Source organism: Mchenga conophoros, linkage group LG9 (genome assembly GCF_057382185.1).
Source record: "Mchenga conophoros isolate Kocher_MC1m ecotype Shallow Benthic linkage group LG9, M_conophoros_male_GT1.1, whole genome shotgun sequence".
Taxonomy (NCBI): Eukaryota; Metazoa; Chordata; class Actinopteri; order Cichliformes; family Cichlidae; genus Mchenga; species Mchenga conophoros.
Genome location: NC_140534.1, coordinates 17,478,545 through 17,490,438, shown reverse-complemented (window position 1 = coordinate 17,490,438; position 11,894 = coordinate 17,478,545). Strand labels below are relative to the sequence as shown.

The following is an 11,894-nucleotide window of genomic DNA, read 5'->3' as shown; positions in this document are numbered from 1 at the left end:
TATATACACATATTATATTCTGCTGTCACTGACATCAACATGTGAACTCCAAACAGGAAGTACATAGCTGTCACATGCTAGCTGCTAACTGTAATCCGAAGAACGTAAAACATACTAAAACAAACACACTGAAAGTCACACATTGTCAATATTATGCATTGAAGTCAAGCGTGCCAAGAAACCTGCGGGGGCTCGCTCCCGGCTCAGATGACATGTGGGTGCTTTTTACTCCACCAGACATAAATTGACGTCTTCTGCAGCGATTAATGACATCAACAGGGGATCACCCACTGGTGTTACTCTACTCGAGTTCCATCATCTGGATTTTAAATGTCTGACTATACGTCCAGTGAATGTGGGGGAGAAAAAAAATCAAGTCTGTATAAGAAATCAAAGTACCTGACCAACATTCACTGCCTAATTATGAAACCGAGTCAGAATATAATGATATGATAGATCTGTATCATTTTTAGTAATGTTAGCATAACTACAGGTATATTTAAGCTTAGTCATTTGTTCTCTCTGTTAGTCGACTTTGGTTTAAAGCAAACAAACTTCAACAGCTAGTTCATGACTTGTGCGGCAGCTCAAACATGCATGTCAGAGTTTTCATTTATCCTGTAAAATGTGTTAACGTTTCATGATTAAACAGACATTTCTTTCTGTTTGAGCTATCAAGATTTACATTTATGGTCTAGAGTGAAATGTGTTGCTGACGAACCCGGTGACATTCTTAAATTAAGGTAGCATACATGCTAAACATAGAGGCAGTGTAAAAGATGGACACATCACCTTGATGTCATCTGCTGGTTTTGAACTACACCTTTTTGTTAACATTATGGCTACTTTGATACTGTTCCTTTGGAGCCATATACCAAACTGTATCCATATACTGTACTGGTGCAATGCACAGACACAAATTTAACCTTGTTACGGCTAAATAGACTAAAAACTCAAATCACTTATTATTTATCAATAATGAGTTAAAAAATAATAATCCAGAGGGCACAGATGGAAAAACACAACCTCAAGATTCAGTTCAGCAACTTCAGTCAGTTGAGATCAGACCAAGTCGAAATGGGTGAAATGCTTATTACTGAAGAAAATATAATCTGAATCAAACATTATTCAGCTTTAAATATTGTTCAGCTTTAAAGTTACTGTGCAACTGTGTAATAAAAATGTGTGCTCACGACTTTGGCCTTGAGAGCGATAAGAAGCGATCGCCTCATCCTGCAGGCGAAAGATATCTGCAAGCGAAGAGACTAGAACACTCAAGGCCGCTTTCCTTTTATGGAGTTGTTTTTCTGCTAATGCAGCACTATCCTCACAACCCCCTCCTGTAAGTTTTAGAGAATATATACCCATCCTCACAGCAAATATTGGGAATCTCTTGATGTGAGCTGTTTTTGAGAGGTTGTCTCTGTCTCAATAAAAGTTCACTGATTCCCCCATCTGCTGCAGGTGTCCGGTTGTCTTCATTCTCCGCCAGCCTGGTTAAGTCAATTCCTCCTTAACATCTAAAAGAACCTATTTAATGAAGGAAGACGGGTTCACTTTGTGTTTAATATTATTCTATTGCTGTTGTTGTTTTTTTTATATCCTTCAATTGGCGTCACGGAACAGGATCCGCTCCAGGCCAAACTGGAACGGGGGGGAGGACATCAGCCGTGGTCTGAGTGAACGGAGTTTGGACAAAAGCTGTGTGCACACAAAAAACAAGGTAAGCAGACCTTTTATTTCTGCTATATTGAACATTATAAAAATACTTAGTGTCCAAACTCCTAGTAATTCATAACCAAAATTGTCTGGCTTACTTAAGGCTTGCTGAGAATCAGACAAGTGAATAAGAGATAAGTGAATAAGAAATAAGTGAATAAAGATAAGAGTGAACTGAGGTCTGACCACGGTTGCAGCCGACGGGTTGCTTTCCGGTGTCGGATAAATACCTCAGTGCAGGTCTGGGACCTTGAAAGGGTTTATTAGTAACGCCTTTCTAAACAAATTAAAAGGTTAAAGGCCTTGAGAATATTTTTTAGTAATATTCTCTAAACTACAGAAGGGTTAGGAAGGCCCAGAGGACTTTATTAGAAAAGATCCTCTAAAACTTAAAAAGGAAAAGTACTGGTTGGAGTCCAAAGGAGGGGTCCCTTTGATCAATAGGAGAAAACGGATCTCTTCTTAAAACCCCGATGATTTTAGTGTTTTAAATGTTTTGATGTTCTGTTTGATATTGGACACACATAAATACACGCTGAATGCTTGCTGTGGAACACTGGGCAGGACAGTTTGTTCTCCGTTGTTCACAGATTACACAATTAAAGGAACTAGGTTCCTCTTTTGGTTAAAATAATACACCACACATAGAATTTTTTTTTTACACATTTATTACATACATAAGGAGGGTAATGAGTGACTGCAGGTAATGTATGAAGTGTGAATGAGACGTGTGAACAAGGTGACAACCAACTAGCACCCCTATCAGGAAGCTCTAGGCAAGGTTACCCGCCAGACTCCGGTTTGGTAGAAGCCTGGTAACACCTGAAGGGATATTTCAGTGCTGACTCACCTTTAAAGCAGCGCCCCAGCTGTTAGTGCCTAACAGAGGCAGAAACCCAGCTGGCCCAAATTCTCCTTTAAAATCAATAAATAGAACATAAATTACCGGTGTGTGTAAATAAGTTGTATAAATCTGTTAGATCTGAAACTCCTGCTAAAAAACTTCCTCTCTACAACTCTTTTCTCTTCTCTCCCTCTTTCTCTCAGTTGGGATTCTGTGTGTGTATGTGTGCTGGAGAAATAAAAAAAAGGAAAAGGGTCTCTCTCTCTGTCTCTGTGAGAGGAAAAAGGTGGGGGCCGAGTGAGCCCGCGGGGCCGAGCGGGTCCGCGGGAGCGAGCGTGTATGCTGTATGAGGAAGAAGGGAGTGAGAGGGAGCGAGTGAAAAGAGTAATCGAGTATTTGGTGATTTTTTTATTATTTCAGAGGCACTGGGTAAGAGTTTTGACTTTAGCTGTGAGAGTTGTGAAAAGAGCAGGTTTTTCTTTTGTTGTAGACTGTGAGTAATCGGTGTTTTTCTGCCTATTGTGCTGCGTGGAAGACACAGAAGTGTAGAAATGTTTGTGGTTTATCTTTGTTTGACGTTTTATATAGAGTTGGTTGATTCAGGGTGATTTCTCCCGTTTAAGGGAGGAGTTGCATTGTGGTTATGTTAAAGCTTTGCTGTAGGGGTATGTGTGTGATTTTGTGCTGGCTTCGCATGTTTAAATGGATGCATAGAAGTTTGTCAGTGAGAAATTGTTATGGTGGGGTTTTAAAGTTAGTAAAGAGTCAAACAACGCCCACTGTTTTAAAAAGGCCCAAAACATCATAAAAGACACCTCACATCCTGGCCACTCCCTGTTCGAACTGTTGCCCTAAGGCAGACGGTACAGGGCAATCAGAGCAAGGACTAATAGACTCAAACACAGCTGTTATCCAACTGCAATAACACATCTGAATACTACAAAAATGTCCACCATGCCACTCTTGTGTTAATCTATGCACGGTCTGAAGCATGACGGTGGGAATACTTAGTATTTTAAGTATTCTATCTATTTTATTGATTGAATTTTATTGTTTTTTTATATTTGATATTACTAGGGATGATGCAATGATCGGGGACCATTCTTAATGTCGTCGGTCTCATGACAATGACAATAAAGTTTTTGATTTTGATTCTGATTCTGAAATACACCCTCCTCAAGAGTTCAATGATTTAGGCAGTTATGTTTATACAAATACTAAATGTATGTTTAGTGTCTTCATACAGGTGTTTTTTCTTAACCTGGAAGCCTGAGTACGGCAGCAGAAGACAGGCCAAGCTTTGGCTAAAATTCACGGCTGGACACCAGAGTTGTCCTCACCCCTCCCGGTAAAACAAAAAAGAGAGAATGTAGTTTGAGGCGGGTTTTTCTCGCTGAACTGCTCTGGGTGCTGTGTCCCTGAATCTCACCAGTGTTAACCTCTGGCGGAAGACATGGAGAAAAGGAAAAGATGTTCCTGGTAAATCACTGAAACAAATAAAACCACACACAACCAGAGAAAGATATGAGAAGGGTGAGGAACAGACACATGTGCGTGTTAGAGAAATGCCTCGTTTGAGAAAAAGTTAAAGTAACCCATATACAGACGCACCCATACATGCAATGAAGAAACAGCTTACATACATGTGCACGTACATGCAAGGTTAAAGTAGCGACACTTAACATACACCTGTTTTTAAATGATATAGTTTATACATTACTGACAATTAAACGCTTTGGGTTGCAGGACAACAACGTAACGTCAAAAGACAAAGACACTGGTCTGAGGATTAAGTGAGGACACGACAAATTTAGTGGTTAAAAGGGTCGACTTGGGACATGTTTTTGTTGATTGTTTAAGACAAATGACTACTGAATGATAGGAAATTCCTTTTTAGGTTTCTAAACAGGATCTTAAGAATTTTAACACGTACCTGTGTTGTCCTGTCAACTTGAGGGGTTATGAGTTGATTATATGGTGAAAAAAAAAAAAAAAACAAAAACAAAAAAGGGGGGAGACGAGATCTCGTTGTTTCTCCCCTCTCGGGATAACACAGCCAACACAGCACAGCCAACACAACATCATTTTCCTGTTCGCCTGTTTTGTTTTGTTTTTGTTTTTTCTGAGAGCCGAAGCTGACCTGGACTCCTACCCTCCCCTCTACCATCGTTGCCCTCTCCGCGACCATCTTTGACCCTTTGACCCCTGAAGGCCACAGCAGCTGGACTCACAACAACAACTTGAGGATGTCAACAGTGCTGCAAAAGAGTGATCTCATGCAGCAGAGACGGAGAGCACTAAACCTAAAGCCCGTTTCACTACACGGGGGAAATTCCCAGGCTGCGTCAGCTGACAGAGCTGTGACGAGACGCGCATTAAGCCCGGAGGAAAAGGGACGGTGAGCAGAAGGATGCTGACCTCTGAGAAGAGCCGAACAGCAGAGCTGCAGAAGGCCGTGGACCATACAGAAGCAAAAGGGTCAAGGTACAAGGAGAAGATGCAGGCAGCTGCAACAACGGATGAAAACAGACCCAAAGAGGAGGGGAGGACCCTAGGCCATGCGTCAGGCCGCTGGTTTACCTAAACTACAGAACAGGAAGGTGATGAACACAAACATATACCAACACACGAACACACACTTCTGCATGCGCCTACTTAGAATGAAGGGAAACACACACATGAACACTTATGCACTTGTTGAGGGAGTAAAAACTGATACATACCCATGCACTAAAATCAAAATGTTGATTTAATTTACTAAGAAGTGACACACAATGCTCCAGCTGCTGCAATGAAGAATGCTTTACTGACAAAGGCTCAATGCTGCACACAACAAAGTCAAATACAGAATTTGCTATAATAATAAGCCCAGAGGGCATTTGTGTGGTCTGGGGAGCAGAGTCCGGAGCGGTTTGGTTATGAAAATGATGCCCGTGCGAGATATCTGGGGCTTAAGGCCTCGACTTAATTGTTTACTCTACACTAAAAAGAAAAGAAAACACTCTGAGCAGTGGTGCAGAGTGAAAACGAGGAATTAACAGTGTGAGTTTTATTTCAGAGCGCCACGTCATTGTGATGGAGATTTAATAAAGGAGGAACACACGGACAAAGAAGAAGAGAAGGGGGGGCAGCCCTTGAACGCGATTGCCTGAGGCATTAAAGTTCTGTACTAAATTCTGGTTTCCAGTGTGAGAAAAGTCACGCAGTGCCAGTAATAGAGCTAGGTTGAGTAATGATGCTAAATTACTGTAAGTAAATCATCGTACACCGTTCAAGTTTCATGATAACGGGGATCTAGACTTTGTTGAACCCTAGGCAATTTGAACAGGTAAAAGTCGAGTGACCAAGTAGCAGTTGAATAAAAGTCATTGAATAAGTGTTGAAATAAACTGGCAGAATTAAGAGAATTAAAACATTTCAAGAGCTCAACTTACTTAATGGTTCAATTTTGTTTCACGAACGCAAAACATATAGGTTTATGAATATGAAAAGATTGAGGTGGTGTTGAATTGACTCTGTGTAGGTTTAGGTTGGTATTTTTATTGATGGGAAGAATATTCAGTGACAAGTCCTAAGACCCGGGCGTCTGCATTTTGTTTTTGTTATTTTTCATTTTATTTTGTTTTATATTTACTGATTTTTGTTTGTGAATCTTTTCTTTAAGCAGATCTGCACATCGGAAATTACAAGCATTACACGTCGGCGAGAAAATTGTTGTAAGTGAGTTTCTCCGCATTGAAATGGGTTCTGGAGGAAACACTTGTGGGGACAATTAGAAACGAGAGTCCCTGTTTAAAAAAGGATTCAGCGAGGTAATCCAAACTCAAGTTCTTGTTTCTTTTTGAGATGACGTCATTTTGCTGAGTGTGGAAACTAGATGCGACGACAGGTTTCACTATCAGCAAAGAACGGATGAATGGATGAAAGACTGGGAATAAAAACAAACGGACTGACTGGTAAAAGATGACAAGACTTGACCATGACTCAAGGTTAACCACCTCCACCTAGATAGGATAAAAGGGTGGATGAATTTATGTGGGTTTCTTTTACAGGAGTAGAAGGATGACAAAATATTCGAGGATGAGTGAACCTGTAAATGCCATTTTTGTGTCTTGTGTTGCTTACAGAGGTAACTGCGCAGCGTTACCATTTACATTTTCTTCCCTACAGGGTTACAGTTTTAATGTTTTTCTATTACAGGATTTCTGGGCGGATGTGTGAAGAAACGGTGTTTATGGGTTAGGAGTTGGGGATGCTATTACACTGTATTCTGGTGAGAGTGTTGGGGGAGACACACCCTGTCTTGAAAACTGTGATTCTTTTACAGGAAATGTTTTATAGCACCTATGGAATGAGGATGCCTGACTACGGTCAATGTGCTGCTAATGTTTGCTTTGCTTTGGTGAGAGGGGTGCAGTAGAAAACAGACAAGTGACATGAAAACAAGTAATAATAACAAATAACAAATTTGGGGACAGTTTGACCTAGAGCCCACTAACTGGCCATTAGGGGCTCTCTCTCTCTCTCTCTCTCTCTCTCTCTCTCTCTCTCTCTCTCTCTCTCTCTCTCTCTCTCTCTCTCTCTCTCTCTCTCTCTCTCTTGGAATAACATTGCCCAAAGGGTGAATAAAGCAAATTGTGGCAATAATAGTGATTTAATGATTGGAGAAACCTGAACATGATACTTGTCTGTTGAGCTGAATCGTTTATTACTCTTATGATTTTCCGGTGGGACTATGAAGATTTTTTGGTACAGATTGCAGGTTGTTGCTCTTTAACTCCTAGAACACGCCCTTGGCGAGGTGGGGGGAACTGGACCACCTTTCTCTGCCCCATCATCCTCTATTGGAAGACATCCAAGCTAAGTAAACATGTCTTGGCCCTTTCCCCCTGAAATGACAGGCAGGCAAAGATGTTGCGTCTTTGTTTGCTTCCTGGCCCTGGGTCTCATTCCCATTGGCATAATCCTGATCGTGAGGGTGACGAACATTATCGTCTTTCTCTTGTTTAAATTCTTCTAGAATGGTTGTTTCTCTGTGGTGTTTTGTATTAGGCTTGTTATTGATTGTTTCCCTCACCCACTTCCTCTTGAAGGATATATCTGGTTGAACTGTGTCTGGTCGGGTTGTGAGGGTTAAGCGATGTTCTCAGGGTCTCCGGACTTAAGCCTGAGCGAATGTGTACTCCCACCACTGGATATAAATTGTTTTTTTTTCCACACCCCTTCCTCACGTTTTACCATATTCACTTTTGAATGTCCTTAGCAGTTACCGTTCTGAGTTTATTTTACGGTTGATTTATTCTTTCACATTTTCACGTTTATATCTCTCATTGTTATAGTATACTCTGTACTCTCCACATTTTTATCATTACTTATGTTTTTTGGTTGTTGAGTTACAGGAACTGTTAATTTTGTGTCACTACCCTGGTTGCACTAACTCGTTGTATCCGTGTGTGCAGGACAGCTGTTACTGCTTTCATCGGGAACCGAGACTGCTTGCAGCCGACCCCTGGGCAGGGTGGTGCCTGGACTCTTTTCTCCTCATCTGCAATGACAGATAAAGACAAATGATAAGACCCGAGGAGTTTTTCGAGCCAGGCTTCGACACGTCTCTGTGTTCCTTTGAATGTTACTTATTTTTGTTTGTTGACCCATTTAAGATGGGTCAAAAGGGGGATTTGAAGAAAATATAATCTGAATCAAACATTATTCAGCTTTAAATATTGTTCAGCTTTAAAGTTACTGTGCAACTGTGTAATAAAAATGTGTGCTCACGACTTTGGCCTTGAGAGCGATAAGAAGCGATCGCCTCATCCTGCAGGCGAAAGATATCTGCAAGCGAAGAGACTAGAACACTCAAGGCCGCTTTCCTTTTATGGAGTTGTTTTTCTGCTAATGCAGCACTATCCTCACAACCCCCTCCTGTAAGTTTTAGAGAATATATACCCATCCTCACAGCAAATATTGGGAATCTCTTGATGTGAGCTGTTTTTGAGAGGTTGTCTCTGTCTCAATAAAAGTTCACTGATTCCCCCATCTGCTGCAGGTGTCCGGTTGTCTTCATTCTCCGCCAGCCTGGTTAAGTCAATTCCTCCTTAACATCTAAAAGAACCTATTTAATGAAGGAAGACGGGTTCACTTTGTGTTTAATATTATTCTATTGCTGTTGTTGTTTTTTTTATATCCTTCATTACCTTCATCTGTCACTTAAATCAGCGGTCCCCAACCCCCGGGCCTCGGACCGGTACTGGTCCGTGAGTCTTTTGGTACCGGGCCGCGAGAGTTGAGGCTCAGGTGTGAAATGTATAGTTTTCAGGGTTTTTATTGGTTTTCAGCGTTATTTTGTTATCGTTTACTCTGTTTTCCTGGGTCTTTTCAAGTGTGTTATGAATAAATTTTCTTTTTTCCGGTACCGGTACTAGTTTTATTTTGTTGTATTTATCCACGACACCTTAAAGGCCGGTCCATGAAAATATTGTCGGGCATAAACTGGTCCGTGGCGCAAAAAAGGTTGGGGACCGCTGACTTAAATCATGCCATGGCTCTGATTCCATTATCCATAAGAGTCAGTTACAAAAAAACAATAATAAACAAAATACCCATAAAGTGATTATGAAGGCAAAAAAATGAACCATAATGGTGAAAAGAAAATGTCCAAGCCTCTAAACATGCTTTTTTAATACTCTAAAGTTGGATATTTTAACCTTTGAGTCAATAAGGAACAGACTTGCTCTTGGAATCAGCCTCAAGTGGCCATTAGAAAAACTACAGTTTTGCAGATTAATGCACTTTTAACTCAGACATCAGAGCTGGAGAGTGACAGAATATCTGAGTTGACTGGCTTCTAAGTACTAGTAAATGAAAAACAGGCTTTGTTTTGCTCCCTAGCAAGGTAGAGCCATTAAGCCATTACTAGTAATCTGTAGGTCTAATGCAGTGCCTGTTTTTGTGCTCTTAAAACATGTCCTGATCTTCCACTGCAGCACATTTCCAAACATAGCCTTTGTGTTTAGCTTATTTTGTGAGTCACACAACAGTGGTAGTACAGACATCTGCAGTTTTGCTACCGTTTATGTCCCTTGTTGCCATCTTGGATTGCAAAGTCAGGTCTGACCTGAGGGTCAGTTAAAACTCCTTTTGTTCCAGTTAAAAATCCTGACTGGGAACTCAAAATTTCCAGCTTTCAATTTGAAATGGAATCCAGTATTAGCAGTGACATTTTAGCAACCGTTCTACTTAAACAACCACTATACACAACTAAACTTTCACAGACACTTCAACCTGGATAACACACAGTCTTTTCAAACTGACTCTCATTTTTCACCTTGATATTTAGCCATTCAGTATTGTAACTATATGTAACTCATTTGTTTCAGGATGGGAAAAAGTAAACCATGATGGTACATTCACATTTCTCAGTACACTGAACACCTCTGGAAAACAACCATGAATGAGATATTTGCAGCACCAGTCCTTTTGTTGCTCAGTGAGCTCTGCTCTGTTGGCTCCTTTGTGCCAGCGAAAGATCTTTTTTCCTGCTCTGCATTGCTTTTTGTTAGCATTATTACACATGCAAATTACATTTCATGCGGGTGGTTGGCTTAAGCTGAATAATGGATTCCAATCTTTGCTCAATGGCTCACTAGAAGATTGTTTCCTTTGTTTTCTTGTTTTTAAACCAGATGCAGCATGTGTAATTTTGCATTATGTTTAAATTTCAAGGTGGCTCAAAAATAAATCCTTTAAATAAGATTTGGTCTCAAAATTACTGACAATGCAGGAAATATAAATGGAACAAATGACAGAAGGAGTTTATATTTATTTTAAGTTGTGCATCATTTATACTTAACTATGAACTCTGATTTTGAAGATCAGGAACCTTTAAAGAAGTGGATATTTTAGGCACTGCAGAAGCACAGCACAACACTGGTCCACGCTTCCTTCCCGAGGCCTGCTTTGCAAAAAGAGAAGACAAGCCTTCCATTTAAAACAACTAGAGAGAGGCCAGGCTCAGGAACATCCTCTGTGCCCCAAAGGCCAATATCCTGATTTACTAGTGTTTCCTCTTAATGTTGCTCCTTGGGAGCTGGGGAGGCTTCTGAAACTGTACTGAGACCGTTATGACAGCAACAAAATTCCTTCAAAAGGCCAAAAATCAGTCAAATCAAGGAGACTACTGTGCCATCTTATCATCGTGCGCATCTTCGCCCAACTCTTAATACAATGCAACACAGAGGGCAGCTTAGTTATTATTATTATACAATTTGTGAAAGCATTACAACAAGAACATCTGGGTCATCGAAGACCACACAGAGAGTATGTCAGTCGTAACTGGTGATGAGACGTGGGTGGGAATGAGTGGCCGGTGGAAGTAATAAAACACTGAGGAATCACAAAGGAGGGAAAAGAACAAAGGCAGGAAGTAAAATCATAATGAGATGAATGAGAAAAACTAGGCTTCAGACTGTTAGCAGTAGAACTTAGACATGAAGAGTTATATTAAAGATAATGACAGAGACAGAGAACATGGAGGGCAGGGGGAGAAAATGGCATTAGGAATCTGATGGATACCACAGGGACCACAACAGTCACAGTTTGATTCAAAAAGCTGCATCAAACTTTTTGTCATGTGCCTTCTCCTCTTTCTTTCTGACTCTCTTTTACCTTCTCCCCCTCCTTCAGCCTGCATCCTCTCACAGGGGGAACAACCTCAACAAGCCAAGTCTTGTGAAGTTTTTCATTACATCTCATCCTGTGCTCCTGCATTGATTTCCACAGGTCTTCTGGTTTGAATTTGGTTGTTATCGCTTTGAACGGGCCTTCAGGGCAAAATAAACATTGCACCTTTTTGACCAAAAATGGTCATTTCAGCTCCCGAGAGAGGCATTTCGAAACCATATCAAGCCTACGAAGAGGTGGACTCTTGCCAGCATTGTCCTGACGGTTTTCACATATGATTCACAGTTTGTTTGAGCTGTTCCTTCTTAATATGCTTCAGGAATCAGGCCTGTTCTGCGGGGGAGAAGATGTAAGAACAATGGTATTTAGATTAAGTGACACAACCCTCCCACAGACTCTACAATGAGTAAGCTGCTTCCTGTGGATGTCATGCCAACAACATATGAAATATATAACTGAGAAACAAACGTCTAATTTCTTCTTTTCCAGCTTGGAGAGGATGAGACTCATTCAGAAACACAGATTCCAGCTTAATATTGTTAACAAGTTTTTACAACTATTAATTGAAAAACCTCATTGGGCCAGTCATTGGGTTATAGCGTTATGGATAGAAATAACATCCAAATGAAGAGACATAAAAATCAATAACCTG

General features: G+C 40.7%; 1 long non-coding RNA gene across 1 annotated transcript; it reads left to right on the top strand.

Annotated features, from left to right (window-relative positions):
- Positions 1-1,104: 1,104 nt before the first annotated feature.
- On the top strand, positions 1,105-8,599 carry LOC146567104 (uncharacterized). The gene is made up of 2 exons (XR_014893875.1): positions 1,105-1,496; positions 1,627-8,599. It is a non-coding gene; the product is annotated as an uncharacterized LOC146567104 (long non-coding RNA).
- The last annotated feature ends 3,295 nt before the right edge of the window (positions 8,600-11,894 follow it).